The 16,943-nt window shown below is 46.4% G+C and overlaps 1 protein-coding gene across 1 annotated transcript in view; it reads left to right on the top strand.

Moving 5' to 3' along the window:
• Positions 1–539: 539 nt before the first annotated feature.
• The window catches only part of LOC131686776 (ecdysone receptor), a 923,983-nt gene continuing 907,579 nt past the window's right edge, over positions 540–16,943 (top strand). The window contains exon 1 of the mRNA XM_058970770.1: positions 540–1,267. The gene's annotated coding sequence lies outside the window, so the exon portion shown is untranslated. The remainder of the gene's footprint in view (positions 1,268–16,943) is intronic.

A 16,943-nucleotide genomic window follows, 5' to 3' on the forward strand; every position in this document is an offset into this window, starting at 1 on the left:
CACAACTATTATTATTTTTTGATTTGATCTGTTGCAGTAACAAAACCACTTTGTCAAGTACAGTAATTTTTCAATATTATACAAAAGTGTCGACAATACTAAAACGTTTCTACTGCAAACTTCATTTTAAAATCAGCTATTACAGTAGAAAAGTGGATGGTTATGTATCTTAAACACTGGAAAAATCGGTTCTTCCATACAGTAACATTTAATATTATTTATGGTGCATAATATTATAATTATAATTTTTCTGAAACATTGAAATAGATTGTTACTTTTGATGTTTTTATTGCAAATCTGCTCGAAAACCTCTATATCGGACATTATGGAATCCGGGCAGAGTTTGGTATGTGAGTTGAGTGATCAAATATTATGATGCTTTTTAATATATTATAACCTGTCTTTAATCTTCGGAAAATACAATCTAGCAACACTGATAAATACTGACAGCAAATATGTTCCAATCAGAAGAGTCCCATCACCATTTATCTCTTCCCCACTGCCTGTCGGTACAACTGTCAAATGTCTGTAATAATAATGCTCCAATGTTCTCGTTCTGAATATTTATGTAATCGGTGTTGTGTGCGTAAGTTGATGTCCCATCATAGGAAGAAAAAAGTCCAAGTGTAAATCGCTTCGAATCGAGTATGTCGCGGTCGAGGAAGATCCAAAAACCCCGCAATTAAGAAAGATTGTGAGCCGAAATCAGCGGCTGATTGGAAGTGTCCGATAAGCAATTTGTGGCAATCACTGCTGCCCACCGCGATAGATAGAAGAGTGGACCAAAGTTTACTGTTGTGTGTGGTATTAAATGGTGTCCGCATTCAGACAGCTTGACAAAAGTTGGGATCGGCCAGTGTTTGGTCTCTGTGCTTCCGCGTACCTATTGATGTTTGTGTCAATGTGATAATTTTGGGTGAGAATCTTTTCCAGCGTAATACGCAATGTCCCCGGTTTGCAGTGTTTAGGCCGCCGGAAGAGATTGCTGGCTGTCTATCGAATGAGAGAGTAGTACGGTGCCGCCGACGAACGACCAAGAATCTCAGTCGGCCCAGGTGGTTAGTGAACAAAAATTCGTGCGTGAAAAGTAGTGTAAAAATGTCTGTTCCGTAAAAATTTGCGATCTTGTGAAAGTAGGGGAACGCGGGGTCGGTTAATTTGTGTTAAAATGAAACTACAAACGAGGAAACAGCAGTGTTTCACACTGTATTTGGACAGCTCGGCCCATGCTGCACCGTATCGGTTCTCGTCAGTCTGTTCTTCGTAGGTAAGTGCATTTGTTTATGCCCGTTTCTTTCGTCGAAAGCTCTAGTATGGATGAGTTTCTTCCTTGTTTTGTGTTATCGTCTTTTTTTTCAATCTCGGCTGAATTGTTTACATGTGTGGTTGTGTTTGTTGTGGGTGGGGGAACGACAAAGTACATCCCGCCGGTCAGGTGCAGCGAGAGAAGCATAGGGTGCCGATATGTTTCAGTGGTGCCAGATGGTCAATTACAGCGATTCAAGTATCAAGTGTGATGAATATTAAGCCATTAACCCATTCATGCCCATGTTGTTTGTGAACAACAACATTTTTAAACAGCTATAACTTTTGATTGAGACGAGATTTGCTCACAAAAACAAGTAAGCCTTATTAATGTGATTATTGCCTTTAATTTGAGTATTAACAGTTACAAGGATCAGCTCTAGAACTGAAGTTATTGCAATTAGTCTGATTGGATTCCGATGGAGCAGTGCTACCAGGGACAGTTTACGTTGATGACGGAAAATGATTTTTTCATGTATCTTCGTTATGGTGCAATATTATTGAAAACTGATAAAACTTATCAATTTAGACTGTCGTTGGCTACATTTTTCACGTAATTGGACTATTGTCATTATTCTAGAAGAATTGTATTGAGCATTAGAAGTTAAAAATTAAGATGCTTCTAGCACTGCCATGGAAGCATCTATCTTTATGAAAATAGGCTTTTCGTGTTTCTTGACCCCACCGTTTTCAATGAAAAATTGTTTTGAAACCCTACATGCACTAGAAAAAAGTTGGGCATGAAAGGGTTAATGAAGAATAAAATTCTGTTTTAATTGTAAACAGCGATATAGTTACATTTTTATTGCTTTTATATGGTCAGTCAACTTTTAAAATTCGAATACAATTTTCATTGACACTCTCAAGGATATTCTACGAAAGTGTACTTCTAGTCACTCCTCCAGTTTTAGTCTTACCAGACCTCTTCAAAGAGTTCATCCTTCAGGCGAACGCTAGTGACGTAGCAGTTGCTGCTGTTTTGGTGCAAAAGTATCCCGTATGGCGGGAGCGTGTGCTCCGGCAGCTCCACCGCATGAGAACCCGTGGAAAACTCGACCATTACATAAAACGTTTCCTTGGAAACTAGCAATTCCGGGTCTGAGTCGGCGGCAGTGAATCCGGAATATTGTCAGAGGAAAACGGAGTACCCCAGGTATCTGTTCTGGCGGTCAGCCTATTTCTTATTAGTATGGAGACGATCTACGCTACCCTCCCCAAGGGGATCCTCAAATTCATTTTTACAGGAGACATCGTGCTGGTCTCTACCGGGAGAACCAAAGGCCGTATCTGCATAAATTTGCAATCGTCGGTTTCCAAAGATCTACCAACAAGAGCTGCTACACGCACATATGCCCAACCCACCATCGAACCACCGACGATCTAATCCGGATAGTGGACACCCCAATTTTCTACAAAAAGGAGCCAAAGATTCTCAGGGTGACACTGGACCAAAAAACCTCCTTCGCCCGCCACTTACAGAAATTGAAGGCCGACTGCACCAACCGAAAAAGGCGGGTGTAGACGATATATGCACCCGGCAGCCGCAGTGGCACTCACCATCATCCAAGCGCTAATTAATAGCCGGATTTATTACGGCATCGAGATTACCGGATGGAATCTCGCAGGAATGAACAGCATTTTGGCACCTTTGTGCCACGGATTCACCCGGATTGCAACGAAACTGCTAACCAGTGCACGAGCGGAAAGCACTCACGTCGAGGCCGGCGTCCTTCCATTTCGCTGGAAGATTGCCCTGGTGGCCCTCCGGGGGGCGTTAGCGGACCTCAAGCGCACATCAGGAGGTAACGACTCGGTAACAATGAGAACAACCAGAGAGATATGCGTCGAATTCGTTGGATCATCCCTATCACTTCTGGAACGCCAGATCCGCCCAGATCAACGCAAACCTGTCCCAGGCGATCCGGGAGGATTCCCTAAAGTCACTCGTTCAGGCTAAAATCAACTGGTGGAGCAGTGATACTCGAATTACACTTGGATCTACACCGACGGATACAGGAAGGATGTCGAGGTGGACGCCGGCATTCGCTACGGCGGGACAGGCTCAACTCTCCGCCTCCCGTCAGAGTGCTCGATCTTTTCTGCCGAAGTCGCAGCCATCGCCCTGGCCCCGTCTCGAAAGCCAGAAGACACAGCACGATCTTCACCGATTTCCTTCCGGTATTCCGCGTGATTGAGAACGGACAGTCTCGACGATGGCCTTTGTCCAGGCCACCGAGATGAACGCTACTCACTCACCACACTATGCTGAATCCCAGAGCATTGCAACATACAGGGGAACACTGAGGCAGACCATCTGGCAGCGCTAAGTCGGAGAGCGAGGAGGACCCTAACCTAAGAAGTGCCAGCTGTGGACATCCTTAACAATAACTTCATCGACCACTGGCAGGCGTCCCAGGAACATCTACCGAAAATTAAGGGGATACTCGTAAAATGGGACGACCGGCCGGACTGGAAGGAACAGTCCGTGTCTTGATTACGAACCGGACACACGAAAACCACGCACGCCCACACAACTTCGAATGTGTAGCAACCCCTATTTGCACGACATGTGAGACCAGAACAACACATCCTCTCAAATTGCCTCGAGCTCCAGGACCTCCGGGCATGAACGACATCCCGTCCTCAATTCATGAAACCCTGGCCAATGACCACGTAAGGAAAGGAATCAACCTAAACTGCCTTCAAGACGCCTGTTTCTTCATCTACATCTAATCAGGAACCCATCACGACTGCACCAGCAATGGGCCCTCTGCCACACCTCCCGGGATGGAGAGGCCGGCCGTAACCCCAACGACCTTTCATCAGTACCTTACAAACACCAACAACGGGACCTGATGGAGTCCCACGCGGGCCCTTAGCCGCACTCCTTCGACCTATGGGAAGGATTCCCGCGACCTTCCGGACCAATGCGCACCTAGCCAACCATGGCAACAAAATAAAGTAGAATTAAAACAATTGAAGTGTAAACATGAAATGCAACATAAAAATTTTTAAGGGCCAATGACCCATCGAAGTTAAAGCTCCAATAAATAATACAATACTTTCGAGGTTACTTGGAAGGTTGCAATTTTCGACTGGTCACTGATTCGTCAACGATTACATGGATAGTGAAGACTAAATGGAAAACCAGTTCACGTGTGAGTCGTTCGGGTTTAGAATTGCAACTCTACTACATATCTATTAAGTACCGGAAAGGCAAGGGCAATATCATGCCGGATGCGTTAAATCGGGCCATAGCAGCCGTTTCAGCTTTGTCCACCTCAGACTGGTACTGTTCCATGAAGTCCAAAGTTATCCAAAATCCTGACGATTATGCCGACTTCAAAGTAGAAAACGAACAACCTTTTAAGTATGTAAACTGTAAAGGAATGTTGTTCCGTGCGGCTCGTGGTTCAGTTGGAAACTCGTCCCAGCGCCCGAGTTCTGTCAAAATTTGATCCAACGTACTCACACAACTTTTGCTTCACGTGGGATACGATAGAACGATCCACAAAGTGCAGCTTCGATATTACTGGCCTCATATGGTATTGGAAATACGAAAGTTTGTTCGAGAATCTAATACCTGCAAGGAAATGAAAGGAAATTGTAGTTAAAAATTTGGCAAAGGGCATTCGACACCAATATAACTTGCGACATCGCAAGTTCGCAAAACCCTTCGGTGACGGTCAAATCTTGTGCCGTCGGTACATGAAGTTGTCGAATGCATTGGAGTCTTACAATGCTAAACCTGGATCACATCAGTTACCGGCTAAAATTGTCTTCAAAAAGGGTGCTTCCTCTTGCGAGCTGGTGGATTTGGCTCTGGGAAAAACTTTGAAGTTTGACCAGCATATCTCCTCAAACCAGCGTAAAAAAATCCGGTGGACTAGGAGTTTCATTTGTTTTGATGATGATTCACTCGTAAATTTAGATGGATGAAATCGGCATCAATTTTGACATTTTCCCGGATATTCGCACCAAAGATATTGCATCAGTAAGGTGTAGCCCGATTCGAATCAGGCGTGTGTGCGTGGAAGGGTGAGTGTGGTAAAATATATATACCGTGTCTTCGATCTCGGATGGTTGGATAAAATTTTATTTCGCGTAATTTTGTGCTTCCGGTTAAAATTCGAGTAATTCGCGAAAGACATTCTTTGGTTCCGCTTAAACATTTGTTTACAACGTACGAAGCAATTTGAGGCAAAAAGGCACGAATATAAAAGCGTTTTGCCCGAAATGAACGAAATGATGACGTGATAAGCAATATTATATGTGTGAAGGTATGAGTGTAGAATCGAACAGAGCGAATGAATGCTTATATGAGTGGTGAGGTAAAATTTTCTGCGGTTCATTCATTGGTTACAACTGTAAAACGGGTGCAAATCTGATTCAGGGTCGCCATCTGTATCTCGAACGGCTCTTCATTCGTTTTCGTCTGCTCGAACTGCGCCTTCTTTTTCTGAAACATATAATGCACCCAATATGTTGCTTTTGCCGTTCCTCTAGCTCTAGCACTCTCACCTTTGCTTCGGCGCTAGACACGACCAAGCGAGAGTTTACCGTAAATCTATTAGATTCGCCGGTTCTATTTCCGATAGCGAGTCTTCAGCTGATTAGTGGTCTACTCCTTGGCCTTCTCTTAGCAGGCTTCACCTTTTCAATACCATACCGAAGAATGCCCCTCGCAAGGGTCGCCAGAGGCGTTATCGTCAATTGGCAAAGAAGCGTATGAATTTTCTGGAGTGAACGAAAAGGCTCTTCTGTTAAAGACCGTCTGGAGGAAGTTTATCCGCGCGCAGTTTTATTCGTTGGGGATGTGGCAATGCATGCAGATTTTGGCCACAGTAAGCACCTTTTTTCAGCAGTGTTTCTGTAATGTAGACGCGATACTTTATCGTAAAGAAACTACGGCACGGGACATTCTTCGGCAGGCGGGAGAAACTGTTTCGGATCATCAACTGGTATTGCACGTGCTATTTCAGAATTCTCAGCTTACTAAAAGTTGACCGTTACATGCTAACCTCGAGCCTCGAGAGAGTCGTGCTCCTGTTGTTCTCCGTCGATCTACCCGTATCCGTCGAATGTCTTTTAGATACAACCTAGACTTTTACAGATAAAAGAGGAAGATGTTGGACCCGTAGAGTTAACTGCTATACACAGCGCTGCATACGACGTCGTCACCTTTGAGAGCTGTAGTGTCGTCTAAGTCAAAACTAAGAATACTCCATTCTATTAAACGACTAGCTCATATCACGTCACTTTTACATTTTGATTGGAAAAACTTTTGCATGTAGTTCTTCCCTCGACATAATACTGTACCTTGATGTTGTCCTGAGGCTTTTCCACCAAAGCAGTATTTTAGTAATTATATCACAGAAACTTGGGATACGATTATTTTCTTTTAAGTTAAGCTACGTTGAGATCAATGTTAGTACTTAATTTGGCGACCTTTATTATCCACCGCCATGGTCAAATAATATACAATGTGGATTTAGTGCCCAATTTCCTCTAGTGGCAACCTTCTTTTATTGCCATATTTTAAATTAGATTCACGCTAGCACTCATTAACACAAATTGCTTATTCTTTCATATACACTCGCAATCTATAATTCCAAACGTACAAACGTGGCCGTCGCGATAACACAAACCTGGTCACAAATACTAACGCCCCCGAACCCATAAACATTCAGACACCCCGGTTATTAAGTGAACATTTTTACCTAAAAATTTACAAACGCGGTCTCAAGCATCAACCCACCGCTCGCGCAATCAAGAATCGGTCACGTTCGGAAGTTTCTGCCCTTGCTCCTAGCAGCCCAAATTCATGCTTTCAGTTGGACCAATAGAAATAAAAACTAGATAAAACGTCCACTCGTGATCATTGAAGAACATGCGAATGGCCACGCGCTTATTAAAATAATGTGTCCACGCGAAGTTACATACACACTAGCACATGCGACAAAAACGTCAACATACAATCGCTCGAGTCCTTCGCGGTCATCCACGCACAACCACACCCACGATCTCGTAAATTGGATAACACCACGCTGACTAAGTGAACGGTTTAACACTTATAAATTAACAAAAGCGATCTCAAGAGTGAACCTCCAAATGCCCGTGTTCGCCCGATCATGAATCGATTTCGTCCGGAAACCCCTATTCTCGGCCCTAGCAGCCTAAGTCCAGTGCCTTCAGGTGGACCAATCAAAAAGATTATGCTTATATCCACTAAACTACACGTTTCATGGCGACATAAAAATCGAATTTATATTTACGAAGTCACATACACGCGACAAACAAACATACAAATGCTTGAGCCCTTCGCGATCATCCACGCAACCTACACCCGTGCTCTCGCAGACATGATAACATCCCGGTGACAATGTGAACGTCTCAGCACTTATAAACGTTCAAACGCGGTCTCAAGCGTAAACCTACAGTCCCCCGCATTCGCGCGATCATGAATCGATTACGTCCGGAAGTCTCTATCCTCGATTCCAGAAGTCTAGGTCCATGCCTTCAATTGAATCAATGAAAAAGAAAGGTCTCATATCCACTGGATAACATGGCGACATGACCGGGAACTCTAGTGATATGGAGTAACTCACTCGCTGTCAGAATGTGATCCGTACACCGAAAATTAAATACCAGAATGACGGTCCGCGTGGCTATCCAAGAACACACGCGAATATGTGAATGGTCACAGGGCTACAAAATCGAATTTATTCACGCGAGCACACGCGACAAACACGTTAACATACGAATGCTTAAGCCATTCGCGATCATCCACGCACACCTATGCCCGTTATCGCGGATACTTGATAACACTCCGGTAACAATATGAACGTTCTTGTGCTTAGGAAGTTACAAACGCGGTCTCAAATGCGAACCAGCAAACGCGCGCGATCATGAATCGGTCACGTCCGGAAATCTTTACCCTCCATTCTAGAAACTTAGGCCCATACATTCAGTTGAACGAATCGAAAAATAAAGCTCATATTCACTAGACAACACGTTCCATGGCGACATGACTGGGAACTCTAGCGATATGGAAGAGACAAAGTGGGCTCTAAAATCTGAACCGTACACGAAAAATTAAGCATCAGATTCACGGTCCGCGCGCGATCATTCTAGAACACACGCAATCGGACATGTTAACGTACAAATGCTCGAGCCGTTCGCGATGATACACGCGATCGCGAAGTCCCTACACCCGACCATGTCTGAACCATACAATAAATATCACATTCAGAACCACTGCCTGCTACAATTGACGTTACAAATCAGTGTTTTACTGTATCGATTTTGTTGGCTATTTTCGGCATATTTGAGACTAAGAGAAACGAAAGCAATGAAATTGAAAGACGGATAGGTATTCTAGAGCGAATCAGTTATAAACTTAGAACGGAAAACTAGAACTAGGCAGGCTCATATGGGCATGATCGAAAGGAAATCTAAGTTTATAACTGATTCGCTCTAGAATACCTATCCGTCTTTCAATTTCATTGCTTTCGTTTCTCTTAGTCTCAAATTTGCCGAAAATAGCCAACAAAATCGATACAGTAGAATCTTGCGGCAATTAAAACATAGTAACATATAAACTAGTTGGTAAAAAAGTAGATAAAAAATCGATTTCTGCTAGCTGAGCTGTGTCATTAATTGCTATCAGCCAGCCGTGTGTGCGGAACGAAAAAATAAATAAGTAGTTCAATCACAATAGGATCGGTGCGACACCGATAGCTTGGTGTCGATTGAATGCATACGTCACGGCTTGATGCTAGCAGAAAGGGAGAAGAATGATCGCATGGTCGTTATAGGCGAGGATTTGTGAAGAATTTTTTGCCGGCGTCTGCGGTAAAACATGATGATGAGTTATGTTCTACCATAGACCATGCGGTAGACTTGGGTGAAACGCCCAACTCCTACTCTGCAGAAGGCAAAAAATTCTTCACATTTCCTTTCGATCATGCCCATATGAGCCTGCCTAGTTCTAGTTTTCCGTTCTAAGTTTATAACTGATTCGCTCTAGAATACCTATCCGTCTTTCAATTTCATTGCTTTCGTTTCTCTTAGTCTCAAATTTGCCGAAAATAGCCAACAAAATCGATACAGTAGAACCTTGCGGCAATTAAAACATAGTAACAAATCAGTGTTTTAGTGGGCGCCATTGTCTGTTTCGTCTGCAATTGTAGTGTGTGATTCTGACGGGGAGCCATTCCGAGAACCTAGCTCTACAGCTCCAGTAAGACAACTCTCGACAAAAAAAATCATTATTATTCTTGTCAGTTTAATGTATAACCTTTCGAACGAGTGCTTGTTTGTCAAAATCAGTGTAAAAATACCATCGCACGCGTTCGCTAAACTAAAACGACTTACTTGACCCCACTCTGCTCTAATGACTATTCGTGTTAAGTGTTTCCGAAATAAAGTGTTAAGGAAATGCTTTCGATTCTCCAGACGCTCTTTTCAGCATTCAGCATTGTAGTATTACAGCCATCCCATTGACTATCCCAACATGCACTTATCACATCTGGCCTTATTGCTACAATGGCCCATTTGTTATTTAGTGCAATGCATGTCGCACGCTACAAATGGCCGAACATGTGGACAAACGTTGTTAAACAAAACGTAATTAGGCAAAGTAATCTCATCAAAAGGTAACGGATACGAGTTTGACGTGCTTCAGCGGATGAATGTGAAACAAACTCAAATCGGTGACCACACCGTCAATCTCAACGTTGTGAACGGGCATGTAGATGCGGTAATTCTTCATAAAATGCTTGTCACCAGTAATTTCATGTGCTTGCTTCACAAAAGCTATTACAATTCTGAACTGATCGGGTTGCACTTTCGAGATACCTTTAACGGGGAGTCGGAGTCTTCGATGACAAATCATGTTAAACATTCATTTTACCATCAGATGGGTCTTTTCCAGGAGAGTTCATTTATGCACGGGTCTAGAGCTCGACGCAAAGTGGAAGCTTTCAGCATAGGCAGACAGATATACGAAATTAAAAGACGAATCATGGGATAGTAAAGCAGAAAGGTAGTCCACCTATCCTTACTCGATGTATGGCGGAGTGCTACTGGTTTTCTTAGAAGGTGACAAAAAGAATGTGCAAATAACCTTTAACAGCAACAAATCACCAAAGCATCTTTGTTTTACAAGCTTGTGTAAAAAATATGTAACTTAATGTCTGGGACATGTACTGACAGTACTGGGACTGTTAATTCAAATCTAATCACATGCACCACAATCAACAATCCACCAGCAAAATCAAAGCTTCTAAAAAGTGTCTCCTCAGTATATTAGCCTTGATGTACAGTCTTCCGAATTGTGGCTGTGTTCGCTGTCTTCAAACACATAGCGTCAACTGATTTCTCGAATCTACGGGGTGCGCCATCTCGATGTATCCTATTTTAACATTGAACAACTCCGCCATTTTCCAGCCGATTTTGACAGATAAACACAATTCTTGAACGTCATTTAGTGCCATTTTAGCTATGAGTCTGTTTGGGCCGAAGTGTGCTCCAAAACAATCATTGGTCCTTATTTTTCTCAAAGAGAGAGAGAGAGAGAGAGAGAGAGAGAGAGAGAGAGACCATCGACGGCGCACGCTACCGTTGGATTTTGGCGAACTTGTTGTCCACAATGCAGAAAAAAGGTCTGAAAAACTTCTATTTTCAACAAGACGGGGCACCTTGCCACACCGCAGCCGCTACAATCAAGTTTGGAGCTCCGGAAAGCTGTTCGTGTCGCAAGACAGGAACAGCAGGCATATGTTGAGAGGGTGGAATGTCGGGAGAGGCCCGACAGAGAAACCCAGACAGTGGCCTCCAATAGGGAGGAAAGAGAGAAGGTTAATAGAGGTTCACAGACAGTGGCCTTTACCTTCTATGGAGCAGCCACGTCGATCGGAGCGGCGACCGAGTTCCCCTCGAAGGGAAAGGGAAAGGGCAATCGCAAGACGGCATCGAATGCGAAGCGCCCTAGGAAGTCGCCAGGAGAGGGTGCCAAAACCGACACCACTCGGCGTGCAACCGTCAAGGTCAAACGCCGCCTGGGTGAGGTAAGCGAGGGCGAGAGTGACCTCGCTGTTGAGAGCGATGGTACCAGCAACCCGGCACGACCGGGGCAGGGGGGCTCAAACCCCTGGACGCTGGTTACCAAGAAAAAGCCGGCACCGAAACCGGAGGTACCGCGGCCTGCGAGGAAGGCCAAGGACAGAGGCGAAGCCTTGTGGTTAAAAACCGACAAGGACAAATACGCCGATGTCCTTAAATCGATGAAAGCGGCCGAAAGCCTCTCGGCCCTTGGGCAGGATGTGCGTAGCGTAAGACGCACCAACACGGGAGAGATGCTCCTGGTGTTGAAGCGAGGCGCACAATCAAGTGCAATATACAAGGCCTTGACCCAAGAGGTCCTTGGTGAGGGCGCCCAAATCAGGTCGCTAGGTGCGGAAACAACTCTCCAGTGCAAACACTTGGACGAGTTCGCGACCGCAGAAGACGTCGCCGCAGCCGTCAAGGAGCAATGCGGCGTCACAATCGAGCGGGCCTCTGTGCGATTGAGGGACGGACCCTCTGGCACCCAAGTAGCCTACCTCAGGCTACTGAATGCGGATGCCAAAAAGGTAACCGAGAAAGGGAAGCTGAAGATCGGCTGGTCGGTATGCCCTATTAGTATACCCCAGCCGCCTTCAGTGGACAGGTGCTATCGGTGCCTAGAATCCGGCCATAAAGCTTACGAATGCAAAGGCCTAGACAGGAGTAAGCTATGTCGTCGATGCGGCGAGGAGGGGCATAAAGAGCGGGGGTGCACTAAGGCATATAAGTGCCTTATCTGCACCTCTAAGAAGCAAGCCCATAAACATGCTATGGGCGGACCTTCGTGTCCCTTCGGCGAGTTAAATAAGAAGAAGCCGTGAGAGTCACACAGCTAAATCTTAACCATTGTGCAGCAGCCCAACAGCTGCTGTGGCAGTCGGTCTCGGAGTCGAGGACAGATGTCGCCCTATTATCAGACCCGTACAGCATCCCTGCCGGCAACGGCAATTGGGTGTCGGACGGGTCTGGAATGGTGGCAATCTGTACAACGGGAAGGTTCCCGGTTCAAGAGGTAATACACCCCTCCGCCGAGGGTGTGGCGATTGCCAAGATCAATGGTGTGTTCTATTGCAGCTGCTACGCCCCACCAAGGTGGCCAATAGAACAGTTCTACCAGATGATCGACAGGCTCTCGTCGGACCTCGTGGGCCGGAAACCGGTAGTAATAGCGGGAGACTTCAACGCTTGGGCAGTGGAGTGGGGCAGCCGCTGTACAAATAGCAGGGGTCAAGCGCTAATGGAAGCGTTTGCGAAACTCGATACTGTGCTAGCTAATGATGGCTCCGCTAGTACATTCCGTAGAAACGGAGTGGAGGCGTGGATTGATTTGACCTTTGCCAGCCCGAGTCTGGCTCCAGGCATGGAATGGAGGGTAGACGAAGGCTACACCCATAGTGATCATTTAGCAATCCGCTTTAAGATCAACTATGGTGTGCAGCATCCGAGGGCGGGAGATCCCTGTCAGGTACGCGGGTGGAAGTCCAATCACTTCGACAGCGAAGCTTTCACCGCGGCCCTGGGACTGGAGGCCAACACCGACAGTCTAAGCGGGGATGCGCTGGTAGCTGTTCTATCACGCGCGTGCGACGCCACTATGCCGAGAAAAACACTGCCAAGAAACGGTAGATGCCCGGTATACTGGTGGAGTGCCGAGATTGCAGCTCTACGGTCAGCCTGTCTCAGAGCTAGACGTAGGATGCAAAGAGCTCGCACCGAGGATGCAAGAGAGAACCGCCGTGAAGTGTTTCGAGCTGCGAAATTAGCCCTTAACAAGGCTATTAAAAGCAGCAAGAGAGCGTGTTTCGACAACCTGTGTGAGAGTGCCAACGCGAATCCGTGGGGTGACGCCTACCGGATTGTGATGGCCAAGACCAAAGGGGGCTCCTCACCCCCAGAACGGTCTCCGGACCGGTTGGCAACGATTATCGAAGTACTCTTCCCGTCTCGAGCCACAAGCCCCTGGCCACCTGCACTACGAGACAGTGCGGGCACGGTCGAAATGGTGGCTCCAGTGACGAACGAAGAACTACTCGCAGTGGCTAAATCCCTAGCAATGAACAAAGCTCCAGGGCCGGATGGAGTCCCGAACAACGCTCTCAAGGCAGCGATCATAGCGAACCCGAACATGTTCAGGCTAGCTATGCAGAGATGCCTTGACGAGTGCCGTTTCCCCGATAGATGGAAAAGGCAGAAACTGGTGCTGTTGCCGAAGCCCGGGAAGCCGCCAGGCGACCCATCGGCGTACAGACCAATCTGTCTGATAGACACGACTGGCAAACTGCTTGAGAGGATCATCCTCAACAGGCTCACCCCGTACGCGGAAGGTACGGACGGTCTGTCAAGCAACCAGTTTGGCTTTCGGAAGGGTAAGTCCACAGTGGACGCTCTCAACTCAGTGATAAATACTGCCGAGATAGCGATCCAACGAAAAAGGCGAGGTATTCGATACTGTGCGTTAGTGACACTTGACGTGAAGAATGCATTCAACAGCGCAAGCTGGGATGCCATCGCGCTCTCGTTACACCGGCTTAGCCTACCGGTGGGTCTGTACCGGATCCTGGAAAGTTACTTCCAAAACCGCGTACTGCTATACGAGACCGATGCCGGTCAGAAAAGGGTTCCGATTACCGCCGGAGTCCCGCAGGGCTCGATCCTAGGCCCGGTGCTATGGAACCTCATGTATGACGGGGTTCTGAGACTGAAGTTCCCTCCTGGGGTCAAGATCGTCGGCTTTGCCGACGACGTAACCTTGGAGGTCTACGGGGAGTCAATTCCTGAGGTAGAACTAACCGCAGAACACGCGATTAGCACGGTGGAGGAATGGATGAGCGCGAGAGGCCTGGAGCTCGCTCATCATAAGACGGAGGTAGTTATCGTCAACAACCGCAAGTCGGCACAACATGCAGTTATCAATGTGGGAGAAGTCGCGATCACTTCACAGCGAAGTCTGAAGTCTCTCGGAGTCATTATAGACGACAAGCTGACCTTCGGCAGCCATGTCGACTATACGTGCAAGAGAGCGTCGACTGCTGTTGCGGCACTATCGAGAATGATGTCCAACAGCTCAAAGGTGTGCGCCAGTAGACGTAGGTTACTGGCAGGCGTTGCCGTATCTATCCTCAGGTACGGCGGCCCGTCATGGTCAAGAGCACTGAGGGTAACCAGTTACCTACAGAAACTGGAGAGCACCTACCGCGTGATGTGCCTCAGAGTGATATCTGCCTACCGCACGGTATCACACGATGCATCCTGCGTGATAGCGAGCATGATGCCAGTCGGGCTGGTCATTCGGGAAGATGAGGAGTGCTTTGAGCTACGTGGAAATAGGGGAGCCCGCGAGCGCACCAGGGTGACCTCGGTCGCCAGATGGCAGCGTGAGTGGGACAACTCCTCGAAAGGTAGGTGGACCCACCGGCTGATACCTAGCATATCGAGCTGGGTGGGAAGACCCCATGGGGAAGTTCACTTCCACCTGACACAATTCCTGTCAGGCCATGGCTGTTTCCGTCAGTACCTCCACAGGTTCGGACACGCGGAGGTCCCAGTCTGCCCGGACTGCCCAGGTGTAGATGAAACTGCCGAGCACATACTGTTCGTATGTCATCGGTTCGACGTCGAAAGAAGAGCAATGCTTGACGTCTGTGGCTGGGACACAACCCCGGATACCCTTATTCAGCGGATGTGTCAAACGGTGGAGAAGTGGAACGCAGTCTCGGCTGCTACCATCCAGATTGCCAGTAGGCTACAGGTAATCTGGCGAACCGAGCAACAGACGGCGGGCACGGCTAACTAGTGATTGGTTAGTTGGAGCGAAAAAGGCCAAGCGCAAAATAAGAGAGTGAATGGTCTGTTCATGCCGAGGTAGGTTGGCGCAGCGAATGGCAACCGCGTAAGGGGTAAACCCAGCCACCCCGAAGCAAGACAGAAGAGTGAGTGTATAGGCGTATAAGTGGACTGCCTCATGCCAAGACGGGAGGGTCGTAGCGTAGTATGTTGGAACTAAGCTATCGATGCCTCATGGCGTGGCAGAGGAGTGAAAGGGTGAGCATCCAAGTCAGTCTCACACTGCATGTTAAGGGTGAGCATAAAAGTCAGCCTCACAGGTTGGTAGCAAGCAAGGAATGAAAAAGGTGAGCACAAAAGTCAGCCTCGCATGGTATGTCAGAAGTGGGGCCTAAGAAAAATGTCCCACATGGGATGCCAGAGGGAGCGACAAAGGTACAATAGAGTGGCACGATTGAGAGTGAATCAGGTGATAGGGTGAGCACCCAAGTCAGCCTCACATGTATGGGTAGGGCGAGCACAAAAGTAAGCCTAGCAAGGAATGAGTAAGGTGAGCACACAAGTCAGCCTCGCATGGAACGTAAAAGGTGAGCACAAAAGTCAGCCTCATGTGGGAGTGTTTGAGAGCGAGTCAAAGTGTGATTGAGAGAGCACCCAAGTAAGCCTCATACAGGATGTATGATCGCGCGAGTGAGAGTGAATGAGTACACTTAGTACAGCCATCCCCCCAGAAGTAATACCGAGAGGTAGTTCCTGGGAGGAATGATGGCGGAGCCCAATGGAGTTTAGTCGGTATTAATGGCTGGTCACCATTCGAGTCCGACACGCCCCCAGTGCACCCCGTGTGGTAGATTGGACCCTACCGTTAGCACGTGTACTGGGCTAGGACATAAAGGTCTTCTCCATTGTAAAAAAAAAAAAAAAAAAAACAATCAAGTTCTTGCAGAGCAAATTCTCAGGACGCGTTGTCTCAAAAATGGTAATTTAGAATGGCCACCTCATTCTCCGGATTTAACGGTACCAGACTTTTTTCTGTGGGGTTACTTGAAAATTAGAGTTTATTCTAGCAAACCTGAGAACCATGACGATCTCAAAGCTAATATACGAACTGAAATTGCTGCGATTAGGCCCGAAATGCTGCCCAATGTCATACAAAATGCCGGCTAAAGAGCTCCATTTTGTATATCAAATCGGGGTGGTCATTTAATCGACGTTGTATTCTAAACCTAGTTCATATTAAACGGCATAAAATAACCCAAAAAAACTTGTTTTCTTGTGAAAATCGGCTGAAAAATGGCGGAGTTGTTCAATGTTGAAAAAGGATACATCCAATTGGGGCACCCTGTACAGTTCCAGATTTGCGACTGTAATTAACTAGAAGTGAGTCACAAAACAAGTTTTAATCGAATCTTTAATAATTGGGTTTTCCGGTTTGACACACACACAGTCGAATGATTACAATTTTTCAAATTAACAATACACTAGACATACAATAAATAAACAATTTCAGAGAGATAATTCATGTGAAGTTTGCTCAAAATTTCTAAATTAAATCATTTCAAATCAATCTTATCAAATCCAAACAGAAAATAAACTAAAAAACTATGGCTAAACTTTTTCCTTCAAACGTCACAGATTTAGATTCGAAATATTGGCAACACAGTCGAAATCCATGATGGCGAGTTTCGAGTAAACACCGTCGGGCAAAAGAACGAAACCTTTTGCTTCGCCTCGGCTGCACGCGCACG

Source organism: Topomyia yanbarensis, chromosome 3, assembly GCF_030247195.1.
Source record: "Topomyia yanbarensis strain Yona2022 chromosome 3, ASM3024719v1, whole genome shotgun sequence".
NCBI lineage: Eukaryota > Metazoa > Arthropoda > Insecta > Diptera > Culicidae > Topomyia > Topomyia yanbarensis.